The sequence below is a fragment of the Anolis sagrei genome, chromosome 4 (genome assembly GCF_037176765.1).
Source record: "Anolis sagrei isolate rAnoSag1 chromosome 4, rAnoSag1.mat, whole genome shotgun sequence".
NCBI lineage: Eukaryota > Metazoa > Chordata > Lepidosauria > Squamata > Dactyloidae > Anolis > Anolis sagrei.
The window spans coordinates 101,072,366-101,085,587 of NC_090024.1; the positions used below are offsets into that span (position 1 = coordinate 101,072,366).

General features: G+C 41.4%; 1 protein-coding gene across 1 annotated transcript in view; it reads right to left on the minus strand.

Annotated features, from left to right (window-relative positions):
- FBXL7 (F-box and leucine rich repeat protein 7) overlaps positions 1 to 13,222 on the minus strand; it is a 223,567-nt gene that overhangs the window by 172,246 nt on the left and 38,099 nt on the right. The gene's annotated exons all lie outside the window — the stretch shown is intronic.

The following is a 13,222-nucleotide window of genomic DNA, read 5'->3' on the forward strand; positions in this document are numbered from 1 at the left end:
GGTGACCCCCAACCATAAAATTCTGAAAGGCACGGGGGACGGGCAGAAAGGCTGTGCTCATGGCAAGGCCGTGAGTGCAGCTCTCCGCCTGGCTCCTGCGCCCTTCCAAACTTGGAAAGGCGTGGGGGGAGGTTTGGTGGGCAGTGTCCTTTGGTTTTGGAGTTGTAGTTCACCTACCTCCAGAGATCACTGTGCACTCAAACAATGATGGATCTGGACCAAACTCTACACGAATACTCAATATGTCCAAATGTGAACACTGGTGTAGTTTGGGGAAAATAGAATCTTGACATTTGGGAGTTGTAGTTGCTGAGATTTATAGTTCACCTACAATCACAGAGCATTCTGAACCCCACCAACGATAGAATTGGGGCAAACCTCCCACACAGAACCCCCATGTGGGCCACAGGAATGCGTGGCAGGGGACGGCTAGTTTCTTATAACCAACAATCCAAAGTCCAAATCACTCTGTTCTGAGAGTCTAATCTGAATTGTGACTTCTAACAAGGTCATGCTTTTCCAAAGATCATAAAATCTTCAAAAAGTTATTAAGATAACTTCTCTAGTCTGAAAGCATACTGTTCTAAAATGGAGTCTAGAGCATATGGTTCCTGCATTGAAATCCGAAGCATACAATTCCTACTGAAATCTGAAATATACAGTTCCTATGAAGCATACCATTCCTACTGAAGTCTAAAGCAAAAAAAAAAACTGTTTCAAAAGTGGAGTCTGAGTCCTGAAGAAGCCCAGTTCTGATCACATGGTCTGCAGCCCCTCCCACAAAAAGGAGTTAAGTAAAACTGCAAACCAATACACACATATATGATACAGTAAACAATCTGTATTATATACAAAACACATAACTACTGGAGGCTTGAAGAAGGTTGCTATTTCCAACAGGTATCAATTTAATGGGAAATCCCAGTTTACTCCTCATTAATCCGGGTTAACCTGAGGCATCATTTTTATGCCTCAGGTTAACCCATGATGGATTTCATGACATCTGTATGTAATCTTAAAAGAGAAGATTCCCTTTTAACAATGCCTTTGGTCAGACTTGCAGATAACCATTTATTTGGGCCATAAACAGTAAAAATAGAAACATTTGTAATCTAAAAGATAATGTAACTCTTGTAACTCGATGGGTGCCAGTGTTTCACAGTTTAAGGAAACGAGCCCAAAAATAACACAAATACTTTCAGTTGAATACATGTTTAGAAGAGTTTGGAAATCAGTGCTTTTTTTGTTTTGTTTTAGTGCTCACATAACCATTTTTCTTTTTTAAAAAGTTTTCTTTAGAGAGAGACAATCCATGAGATCACTGCTCAGGCATAAATATTTAAACAGATTGTGTGTGTGTCTGCTTGCATGCTTACTACATGTTTACACAAAGAGCAATTGTGATAGATACTGAGCCGTATTTGTGACAAAGTGCCGAGAGACCACACATGGAGTTCCCTTGTATTATTAAATAGCACAAAAACATATAGGAGTTAAATTTTGTTTAGATTACTTTGGGGTTTTCAGGATCTTGAAAACAGGAGAAGCATCGTACCAACAAGACAAACCCTGAACAATTATGGGGCATGCAATAAAAGTGTTAACATACAACAAATAATCAAGAAGAACCACATAAATTTCAAGTTATGCATATATTGGTATTAAGGCCAAGATTGTAATGGCCAGGTCTGCATCATTCTGGAGATAGTTAGATAACAGTAGGTCCAGTAGGGATCCATTCCTGGTCCTTTCTTTAATATGATTTTCGATTAACCAGAACCCTATTTTTCTTACATATAATGAATGATGTTTTGGGCTTCCGATGAAAGCATACCATAGGATCATTCTGGATGACCTAGATAATGTCTGGAGAAGTGTTCTATCTAAGCTTCTGGTACAATTTAATGATCCAATGGAACGTAAAGTTGGAAGCCTGTTAGAACGTTATCTAATTGCCTAATTTAACATAAAAATGGCAATGACCTGTATTGCATATTCAATAATATTTCCTGCTTGCCGAGTGAGGGACAGTTGAATGAGATAGCTCTGTTGGCTAGTAATAGCTACATTTACGTAGTATGCAGTACAAACTCTCCATAACTTAGTAGGGATGGGTTAATTAAACCCCTTCTGAGACTAACAGCAGAATTGTGCTCTTTGGAAGAGTGTACTGAGCAAAAGAAAGGAGAGAATAGACACCCCCTTCTCCCCATCTACTTCTTACTTTTTGCCATCACATCTCCTTCAACTTATGGCAGTCTTATAAATGGCAGACCTTCTAGATTTCCAAGAATCAATTGTCCTGCTCTTGCCAACTCAGAGCCATGGCTTCCCTGACTGAATTAGTCTACCTGTAATAATGCCCCTCACTTTTCCAACTGCCTTCCATTATACCAAGCATGGTTGTCTTTTCCAATGAGTCACATCATCTTATTATATGTCCAAAGTATGACAGACTCAGTTTAGTCATCTTTGCATGCAGTGATAGATCAGGCTTGATTTGCTCTAAGATCCATTCAGTTTTTCTTTTTTTAGCAGCCCATTGTATCTATAGGACTCTTCTTCAGCACCCCATTACAAATTAGTTGATTTCGTTCTTGTCAGAATTCGTCACCATCCAGCTTTCACATCCATACACACAAGTTGCAAGGAAGCTGCAGCAAGTACAACGCGTGGCAGCCAGATTACTAATGGGTGTGGGGTACAGGGAGCACACCACTCCGCTGTTACTCGAACTCCACTGGCTGCCGATTAGCTTCCGAGCACAATTCAAAGTGCTGGTGTTAACCTATAAAGCCCTAAACGACTCCGGCCCTATTTACCTCTCCGAACGTATTCTCCCCTACGAACCATCAAGACCACTAAGATCGTCTGGAGGGGCCCTGCTCTCAGTCCCTCCGCCTGCACAAGCACAGCTGGTGGGGACGAGGGACAGGGCCTTCTCGATGGTGGCCCCTCGACTTTGGAACTCACTGCCATTAGAGATCAGAACTGCCCCCTCCCTCATGACGTTCAGGAAACTAACAAAGACCTGGTTATGGAACGCAGCATTTGACAACTAATTTAATTCTTTGCCCACATGAAAGGAGGATGATGAATGGGATTGTGATGGTGTCGGACGATTTGGCTCTTTTAACTGGGATGATAATGTTTTAATGTGTATGGTGCTGATATTTTAATCGTGTAATGAAGTGGCATTGTGTTGTTATTGTATATTTTTTGTATGTTAACACATGTTGTGAACCGGTCCGAATCCCTCTTTGAAGGTGAGAGGGTCGGTATATAAAACCTCAAAATAAATAAATAAATAAATAAATAAGTTAGAAATACTATGACCTGGCTGATTCTAATTTTGGTATTTAATGTCTACATTTGAGGAACTTTTCTAGTTTCCTTCATGGCCACCTTTCCTAGTTTTCATCTGATTTCTTGACTGAAGTCTCTGTTTGATTACCAACGATGTTTTGACTGTTTCATTGTCTCCAGTATTCACTTTAAAGTTATGTAAATCATCTGTACTTCTCAAATAAATTATAAGCACTATTGGCACAAATTGTATAATAGAAATGGGGCCCAGGTGGGCCTCATACTGCTCTTCCCAGTATATCTCATCCTTCGCTACTCATAGTCAACATAATTTGACTATGGTCTTCAGGTCACAATGGAAATTTGTCATGGGTTCAACAGGTAGTCAAAAGTCCCCTAGTTTCCATAAATGGTACTGAATGGAACAAGCCCACTTGTTTCATTTCTGTTGTTCAAAGTAATGGCTATGTATGTATCGTTCTCTCCATTGTTGGTTTTGGTATGAAGGGGAAGTGCAGAAAACTAGTATTCTGGCCCAAATGTAGCTATTACTAGCCAACAGAGCTGTCTCATTCAACTGTCCTTCACTCTGCAAGCAGGAAATATTATTGAATATGCAATATACCTTTCTTCCAATACTAAACATATAAAAGACTACTGTCAGGCAGCTTTTCAACTTCATAAAAGTTTGGACAGACAAGAACATTTCTCTCAGTCAGCCAGTCCCCAAAGTGATGGTCACCACTCTCCAAGCCAAAAGAAACTGGAATGAACTCTTAAGAGTCTGGCTGATAATGCAAGTGATTTCCTTTCCAAGGTCATAAGGGGTTGGATAAACTACTTCACTGCAATCCAGATCCAATAAGACATGGAAAGAAATGGCTCCTGGCTCCTGTTGTCTTGGTAGATTTCCCTACAGCTCTATGAACATGTCCAGCATTAGCAGACTTCAGCTTTTCCAGCTTAGGATTTGTGGTGCTCCAATTTTCCCTGCAATCGCAAATGCTATTTAAACCTCTATTCATTTGGTAATGAATCAGGATTGTGATCACTATATAATTCTTTATTTTACATGAAGTTTCATGCTCTTACAACTGAACAGATGCACCTTTAAGCAGACGGGCAACAACAGCAACAGGTTTGAAGGACCATTTATGTGTCCTGGGACTTTCTGGGAGTCACGTGGACTATTGAAAAAAAATTGAAACCTCCAAAATGGCTGGAAGTTTACTCCTGGGTCTCAAAAATGGGTGGTTTTTGTTTTAAACAGAACAATGAAGTCTTGCAACCTCTTTAAAAGATAAATTCTTGCACCTGGAGCAAGAATTAAAAAATGAGTTACTGTATCTGTTCATTCTAGTGAACCTGTAAGCATTGAGGGCCACAAAAATATCACTGAGGGCCACATGAAGCCCTTAGGGCAGGGGTCCTCAAACTTTTTAAACAGAGGGCCAGGTCATGGTCCCACAAACTGTTGGAGGGTCGGATTATAATTTGAAAAAAACATGAATGAATTCCTATGCACACTGCACATATCTTATTTGTCGTGCAAAAAATACTTTAAAATAATACAATAATTAAAATGAACAATTTAAACAAATATAAACTTATTAGTATTTCAGTGGGAAGTGTGGGCCTGCTTTTGGCTGATGAGATAGGGTTGTTGTTGTTGTGTGCTTTCAAGTAGTTTCAGACTTAGGTTGACCCTGAGTGAGGGCCGGGTAAATGACCTTGGAGGGTCGCATCTGGCCCCCGGGCCTTAGTTTGAGGACCCCTGCCTTAGGGCATACTTTGCCCATTCCTGCTTTAAAGTGTATATGTAAACACCTGATAAGATCTCCAGAAGGATTTTCATGCAAAACTACTAACAAGCAGGAGACATACCTTCACTGTATTGACCATTGCAGCGGTACTCTATCACAAAAAAAAACCCTTACGAAGAGGAAATACTGGATTGCAAAGTCTGCACACTTCTGCTCTTTGTTTAAAAAAATATGATAAATGCTACACTTTCAATCCAGCAGCATAGAGGTGAGAAACATGCAACCTTCCAGATATTTTCCAGCTTCAATCTCTCTCACCACAGACCATGCTGGCTAGGACCATATTACATTGGATATTGGATTCGCAATGCATCATAGTGAATCTGCAGTGAGTTGTGTGATCCATGTGCACTGCATCACATGATTCATCACCATCCCCATCCCATGAGAGGAAGCGTCTGCCACCCATCCCCTCCCCCCCCCCCATTGTAGTAAAGGCAACACAAAGTTTCTCATGTTGCTGCCACATGGCATGCACTGCTTCCTCACCCCTGGAGCCCAACTGAAAATAGGTGTGCCTTGTCTAATGGGCTCCATGGTGAAAGGGGTGAGGAAGCGTTGTGCAACGGGCAAATCAGTCCATCTGATGAGGTCATAAGTCTGATGGAAGTTTCAGTCCAACAACATCTTGAGGCCTATATGATTCCCCATCCCTGCTCCAGAAGAACTGAGATGTTGGGTCATGAGTCATTCAAGCATAATCAATCAAGAGTTTGGGAGCTTTTAATGTTGTATTTATGTGGGAAGACATATATTTGAATACTTAATGTACTACACCCCAAAAGCTGGTAAGAGTGCCAGGACTAGAGTCTAAAAAATTACCCTAGGGCCTCATCTGGCCCAAAGCTTAGCAACTGGACATTTTCAGTCCACTGGATCAATGCCATCGGTTTTAGTCCAAGAGCAAGCAGATATCTTAAGAATATTGTCTCCAGCCTTTTCATTTTCAACATGACTATATGAGGTACTGTCAAGATACTAAGAAAGCATGTTAACTAAGTCCTATTTGATGCAGCTATGAAGTCAGCTTATAGAGCCAGAAATTAAGGGCGTATACTTTGCATATATTATCCTAGCACTTTAGAGTAAAAGAGTTCAAAGCTTTTGTGTATTCATTTAAAAATGATGATTTTTGAAGACCCAAAACATGATTTTGTTCATGTTTAGAGACTTTTATAAAGAAAAAAAATCATTTGTAAAAAAGAAACATAGTATCTGTGAAAAAACGATTAGATAGATTTCTTGTGTGGTGTATGTAAAATAAATGTTTGGGGGGGGGGGACCACCAAAGATAAGAGTAAGTACAGGTCTTTTTACTCATTGAGGAATTTTAAAAAATCTCATGGCAGTTCATGGTTTTATTCCCTTGTCAAGACATCCTTTTGTGTGGAGGATGGGAAAAATCTCTAAAGATTATTTATTTCATACCTTCAGGTGAGGTATACTAAATGCTGTGCACATTCAGAAGATGGTCCACAAGCCACTCAAACATATATGCTTAGGGAAACATAAGAGAAGCTCAGCCTCTCACTAGATATTGAAAAAACCAAAGTGCTCTTCCAGCAGTCACCAACCAATCCCGCTGCAATGCCGGAAATACAGCATAATGGTGTAACATTAGAAAATGTTGACCATTTCTGCTACCTTGGCAGCCACCTTTCCACAGAAGTCAACACTGACACTGAAATACAACACCACCTGAGCTCTGCAAGTGCAGCATTTTCTGAATGAAGCAGAGAGTGTTTGAGGATAGGGACATCCATAGGGATACCAAGGTGCTTGTTTATAAAGATATTGTCCTCCCAATCCTACTATACACCTGCAAAACATGGACTGTTTACAAATGTCATATTCAACTTCTGGAACGATTCCATCAGTGCTGCCTCCAAAAAATCCTACAAATCTCTTGGGAAGACAGGCGGACAAATGTCCGTGTGTTGGAAGAAACAAAGACCACCAGCACTGAAGTGATGCTCCTGTGCCATCAACTCCACTGGTCTGGCCATGTTGTCCGAATTCCTGATCACCATCTCCCAAAGCAGTTACTGTATGTACAACTTAAGAACTGAAAATGGAATATCGGTGGACATCAAAGGCTAGAAAAGAGATTTAAAGATGGGCTTAAAGCCAACCTTAAAAACCATGGCAGAGACACTGAGAACTGGGAAGCCCTGGTCCTTGAGCTCTAACTGGAAGTCAGCTGTGACCAGTAGTGCTGTGGAATTTGAAGAGGCATGAATGGAGGGCGAAAGGGAGAAACATCCCAAGAGAAAGGCACATCAAAATAATCCTGATCAGGACCACCTTCCATCTGGAAACTGATGACCTCACTGTGGAAGAATATGTGAGTCAAGAATAGGGTTCCATAGTCACGTATCCACCACCAAGACACTGCACTTGGAAGGTCATCATACTCAGACAACGAGGGATTGTCTAAATAAATAAGTATACTAAATGCTGCACGGTTTTATTCATTAATAGAAGCAATTATAGTCCCTAGTTCTGTGCTACACCTAGTCACACCCAACCTTATGCAAAAGTCTGAACGAAAATAGGAGCTGTCCATGTATGCCTATGTAACAATTATATGTCTTGCAAAGAAGACAGAGGAGGAGGAGAACATGAAGAAGAGGAATAATTATTCTATGCAGACATAAAAACGAGTGCTTTATGAGCCACAGAATTAAACAAAAACCAAAAAAAGAAAAACTTTTCTCACTCATTACAAATTCAAAGCACCAAGGAGGCTTTTTTAAACAAATCACCCACAATATCAGAGCTGAATCTCACCATTGACTTCAAGGATAAGTGGAAAGATGACAAGTTATAAAGCATATAACAACTGTCCATTAACCACAAGCTGTCTGATTGCATTAGCTACACCAAGTGCTATGCAACTATTTGTAAGTACCAAATGAAATGGAAAAAGAGAAAAAACACACACTATTTTCCACCCATGACACATCCCGTGACTGTCATAATTCTGTCAAACATACTTTATGCTCACTGGATGCATTGATACAAGAAGTAGCCAGCTGGTTATTTTACTACATGAGAGCAATTACATTCTTCCAGCTTGATTCACAATGAAGTGTTGGAGATATCCCTCCTGTCCTGCCCTATACATGTGCTGCATTACTATATGTACAGCTATGGTTTGGTCCAGGAGTGACTTTTGATTAAGGACAGTTGTAAGAAAATGCACTTACTATTTTCCATTCAAGGCAATGAATGAAAACATTGCTTTCTTAAAGGACTGAGGAGCAATTTTTATTCAGTGTGATCCCTTTATCTGCAGGCTCAATATCCACAGTTTTGCTTACCAATGCTCAAAGAAAAATTGCAAGTGTATGTGGCTCCATTTACACTGCCACATAAAATCCAGATTATCTGCTTTGAACTGGATTATATGGCAATATAGACTCATATAATCCAGTTCAAAGCAGATAATCCACATTATCTGCTTTTATAATCTGGATTATATGGCAGTATAGAGTTGGCCTAAGTCTTTTGGTGTGTGTATGTGTGTGTGTGTCTGTCTCTGAATATATCCCTAAAGACATAAGGCCTTTCCACACAGCCCTATACCCCAGAATATCAAGGCAGAAAATACCACAATATCTGCTTCAAACTGGGTTATCTGAGTCCATACTCAGATAATGTGGATTTTTCTGCCTTGATATTCTGAGATATAGAAGTGTGTGGGAGGGTTCATAGGGCTCGTCCTGTATATAAAAAGGAAACACTGCAAATAAAAATGTGGAAGCAATGCTGAAAACCATCCCTTGGATATTTGTTTCTGTAATTATCTAAATTACGCAACCCCTTGGATCTACAAAGCATGTAGACACACATTGTCAGGAACACCCAAAGAGGCAAATTCAAAATCTGTCCCTAGAACAAGGACAAGCATAGCCCCAAACAGAGTGCACTACACAGTGAAATCCTAATTATTTTTTTTGTAGCTCACCGTAGAACAGTGGTTCTCACACCGGGGTCCCCAGATGTTTTTGGCCTTCAACTCCCAGAAATCCTAACAGCTGGTAAACTGGCTGGGATTTCTGGGAGTTGTAGGCCAAAAACATCTGGGGACCCCAGGTTGAAAACCACTGCCATAGAGGCTCCTAAATCTGGGCATCAGAACACATTACAGTTCTAAAGTTAAATCAGGTAGGTAATTCACGAGCTGTATAAGGCCTTCCTTAGGTACTCTACTCACTGAATCCTACACAGATGCATATTGACACCACTGCCACACAGGGTTCCATCACTCTGTTTGCAAACAGAATGAGGATCTCACTAGTCCGGTGGTTAACAACCTTTGGTCCTCCTGGTGTTTAGGACTTCTGTTCACAGAAGATGCAACCACCTTGGTCAACTGTCATGAATTCTGGGAGCTGAACCTCAAAACATCTGGAAGACCAAGATTGGGGATTATTGCATTTGTCCAACGAACAGATGGTTGATGAGCTAATAGGAAGATCTGCTTGCAAGAGGAAGATAGAGGTGACTCTTTTAAACTGAAATGCATTGCTGGACTTAACAGGCAAGGCCTGTTGCAGCGGTGAGTGCCCTCCTGCTGCCCATGGTGGACGCAGGGGCCTTCTTTCTAGAAGCCCCCTGCACAGCGGGAAGTTTTCCCACTGCTTGGCCAGCTGGCCAATCGGTGACAGGCCTTGCCCCCTGTCAGGAATGACTTTTCAATAACTTTGAAGCATAGGTTCTTTTTATTGGCAAATTCCAGTGTGAGAGGGTATATCGGATTACAGAAAAACATTTAGACAAAGAATGACATTGGACATACAGACATACAGATTCTATGCAACTACATTGGATTTACAATTAAATTGGTTAACAAACAAACAAAGGGGAATTACATTTTCACTCAACATTCACACCACGTGTACACACATTCATCCTCAGGCATTCAAATGTTACCATATCACTTTCCTCCCTCCTTGGAGAAGCACTTGTTAGGCTAAACCCCGCTTTCCTGCAGCCTGCCAACGTATAGTTCCAAAACTTCCATAACTTCGTAACTTCAAAACACCAAAATGCATTATTTCCCTAAGAACAATGCCAGGGACCAGATCTCTGTTTTCCATACAGCAGAACCTGACTCCCTGCACAAAACCTAAGAATCCCAAAGTGCACTTCTTCCTCTTCCCTTGATAAAGAAGCCCCAAAGTAACCAGACTGCTCCCATGCAAATCTGCCACTATCCATAGGTACACTATCTCTCTCCTCCCCATAGAGCATAGCAGGTGGACAGACTCCTCAGGACTGCCACACTTTGAGCATTATTAGTCTTTTATAGGAATATTCTGTTGATGTAGTCCCAACATTGTAAATTGATGATAGACATCTTCCATCCTGGATCCATCTCAGTTTCCTGGCCAGATGTTGACTCTTCTTGATTGGTGTTGACAAACACAAGTTTTGTGTTGACTGCCTTCTTAACATAAGGAATGTTGCAAACATTTCCTTAACTTGAAAGAACCCTTGTCACAGTTCTTACCAATTCTCATTAGCAGGCCTTAATTTTATACTGGTGTTTCCAAAATTATTAACTCCAACCACACATCCTTCCATCCTTCCATTCATTCCCACACATCATATTAAATTCATATTTGTCATATCTGCACATTGAATTTCTTGTGACACCCCTGGTTTGGCTGGGGCCAGCTCCCTTACTCTGCAGCCTTAAAAAAGGCTGCTGTGGGCCAGCGCAGACACTGTGCCTGCTTCAGTTGATCCTCCCACCCACCCTACATGCTTGTTACTTGTTTTGTTATTGTTTGCTTGTCATAACTTCAGGTGGTGTGTGGCATGGGACCTGGATCTGTTTTTTTCCCCCCTCTGGCGGTAGTGGGGAACATCCGGTGGCTATCAGGGGTACCGAGTAACGTTAGCCCAAGATTGTGCCAGCAGCCCCCTGATGGGTTCAGCAGTATTGGTCAGCAGCAGGCTGTCCGATCTTGATCCAGGACCCATGCATGGCTGCCAACCCTTGCTCCTGTAATCAATAAATAAGTTGTATTTTCTTCCCATCTCGGTGTTTGTGTCATCTTTGGGCAGGAGGGATGTCGACCATGCACACGCAAAGATAGCGATAGCTTCCTGGGAACTTTTGTACTCACTTACAAAAGAAGATACCTAGAACAACTTTGAATGAACATCCTTTTTAGGTTTACCTCCTCCCAGCAGCTCTGGAAAGACACCCACATCAAGTAGATACCCCTGGAGAGAAATAAATCTCACATGCATAAATAAAACAAACAGGACATTTGTGTTTTATTTCTTCTAAGAGAAGTTATAAATTTCCACGGCAAAAAAATGCTGTCTACTGTAACATTCTCTCTGCTATAGACACATCAGCCAAGATCCTGCATAGCACTGGTGTAGCATAAATATTCTGTCTATACTGAAACTGAAATATAGTGTGATATATACGTATGCCTTTTGGCTTGCTGAATAACAGTTTCAATATTTTGGATGTTGTATTTTACAGTTGCCATGATTTTTTTGAAAAGGTTTCAATTTTTTGCATCGGTTTGCATCCACTTGGTTGCTATATTTGCCAAAGCATGGGATGATTGATGAAAATAATGTAAATCCATTTGTCATGAAGCCCAAAATGTATGAAAGGGAGCATGAGTCTTCCTAACTTATAAAAGCAAAACCCAAGACAACTGGAGAAACATATAACACAGACAAGGCATGAGAAGTATTAAATAAGTTCAGCATGTGCAGAAAATCATTTTCTGAGCTTGGGAGAAAAACTTGATGGCCACTATATGTTTATGAAAGACTTAATGACTGATTAAAAACAAAGAACTCATAAAAACATGATTTTATAATGAAAAGCTATGTTTTTAAAAAGGCATCTGCCTGTCAGGAAAGGCTTTTGAGGCCTGCCCAATCTGCCTAACAAGGCTGCCAAGTGACACACAACAGAATTAACACTAAAGAGCATAAGATCATAATGCAATAAATCAGCTTTCAAACAGATAGCACTGCCAGATAGATCCACTAAAGTGCTTAGACCAGACTAGTCAACTAGATGTTTTAAAGTTATTGATATAGCAGAGTGCGCTAGCATTTCACTGTTTTGGAAGTAGACATTGTAATAATACTTGTATTACACCAATTCAGATGTTTACAATTTTGGAAAATTTTGAAAGTATGGGGAATAAGGTGAAAAAAATGAGATTTTTTAAAAGGGGAAAAATGGTAATTTTCCAAAACAAATGGTATAAATGTGGGGTCTGCTTCCTTTACAGCAGTGGTTCCCAACCTGTGGGCCGTGGCCCAAAGACCTAAAATAAGGTCCGCAGCTCTAGGTTATTAAATATGTTTTTCTGTGAGCAAGCAGAAGGCAACTACTGGATGGTATATGTTCTCTACCAGAAGCTAGAGCTGATGTGATCTTTCCAATGCCCTTTTACCTCCCTGCCGAGGTGGTACCTCTTGATCTACTTGCATGCTTTCAAACTGTGAGGTAAGCAGAAGTTAGGGCTGACAGCCAGGAGCTCACCCCAACTCATGGCTTCAAACTGCTAACTTTCTAGCCAGCAGATTTCCTGCAGCTAGTGGTTTTAAATGCTGCACTTCTACAGCCTGTTTACAAAGATGTAACACAGGGGTCCCCAAACTACAGCCCGCGGGCCACTTCCGGCCCACCAAGGGCACTTATGCGGCCCGCGGAGGAGGAGCACCCCCCCACACACAGTGCCCCTCCCTTGGCTGGCTCACGCTATCCTTCAGGCCCAATGGGCAGTGTGAGCCAGCCAAGGGCAGCTGCTCCGCGTGGCCTACTTGCGCGTAAAGCACCTTGCAAGGTGCTTTATGCGCGAGTAGGCCGTGCGGGGCTGCTCCTCCCTTGGCAGGCTCACGCTGCCCATCGGGCCCGATGGGCAGCGTGAGTCAGTCAAGGGAGGCTGTCCCAGCGCTCCATGCAGTCATACCGGCCACATGACCTTGGAGGTGTCTCTTCGACTGGCTCTTCGACTTAGAAATGCAGATGAGCACCACACCCTAGAGTAAGACACGACTGGACTTCATGTCAAAGGAAAACCTTTAACTAGGAAAAT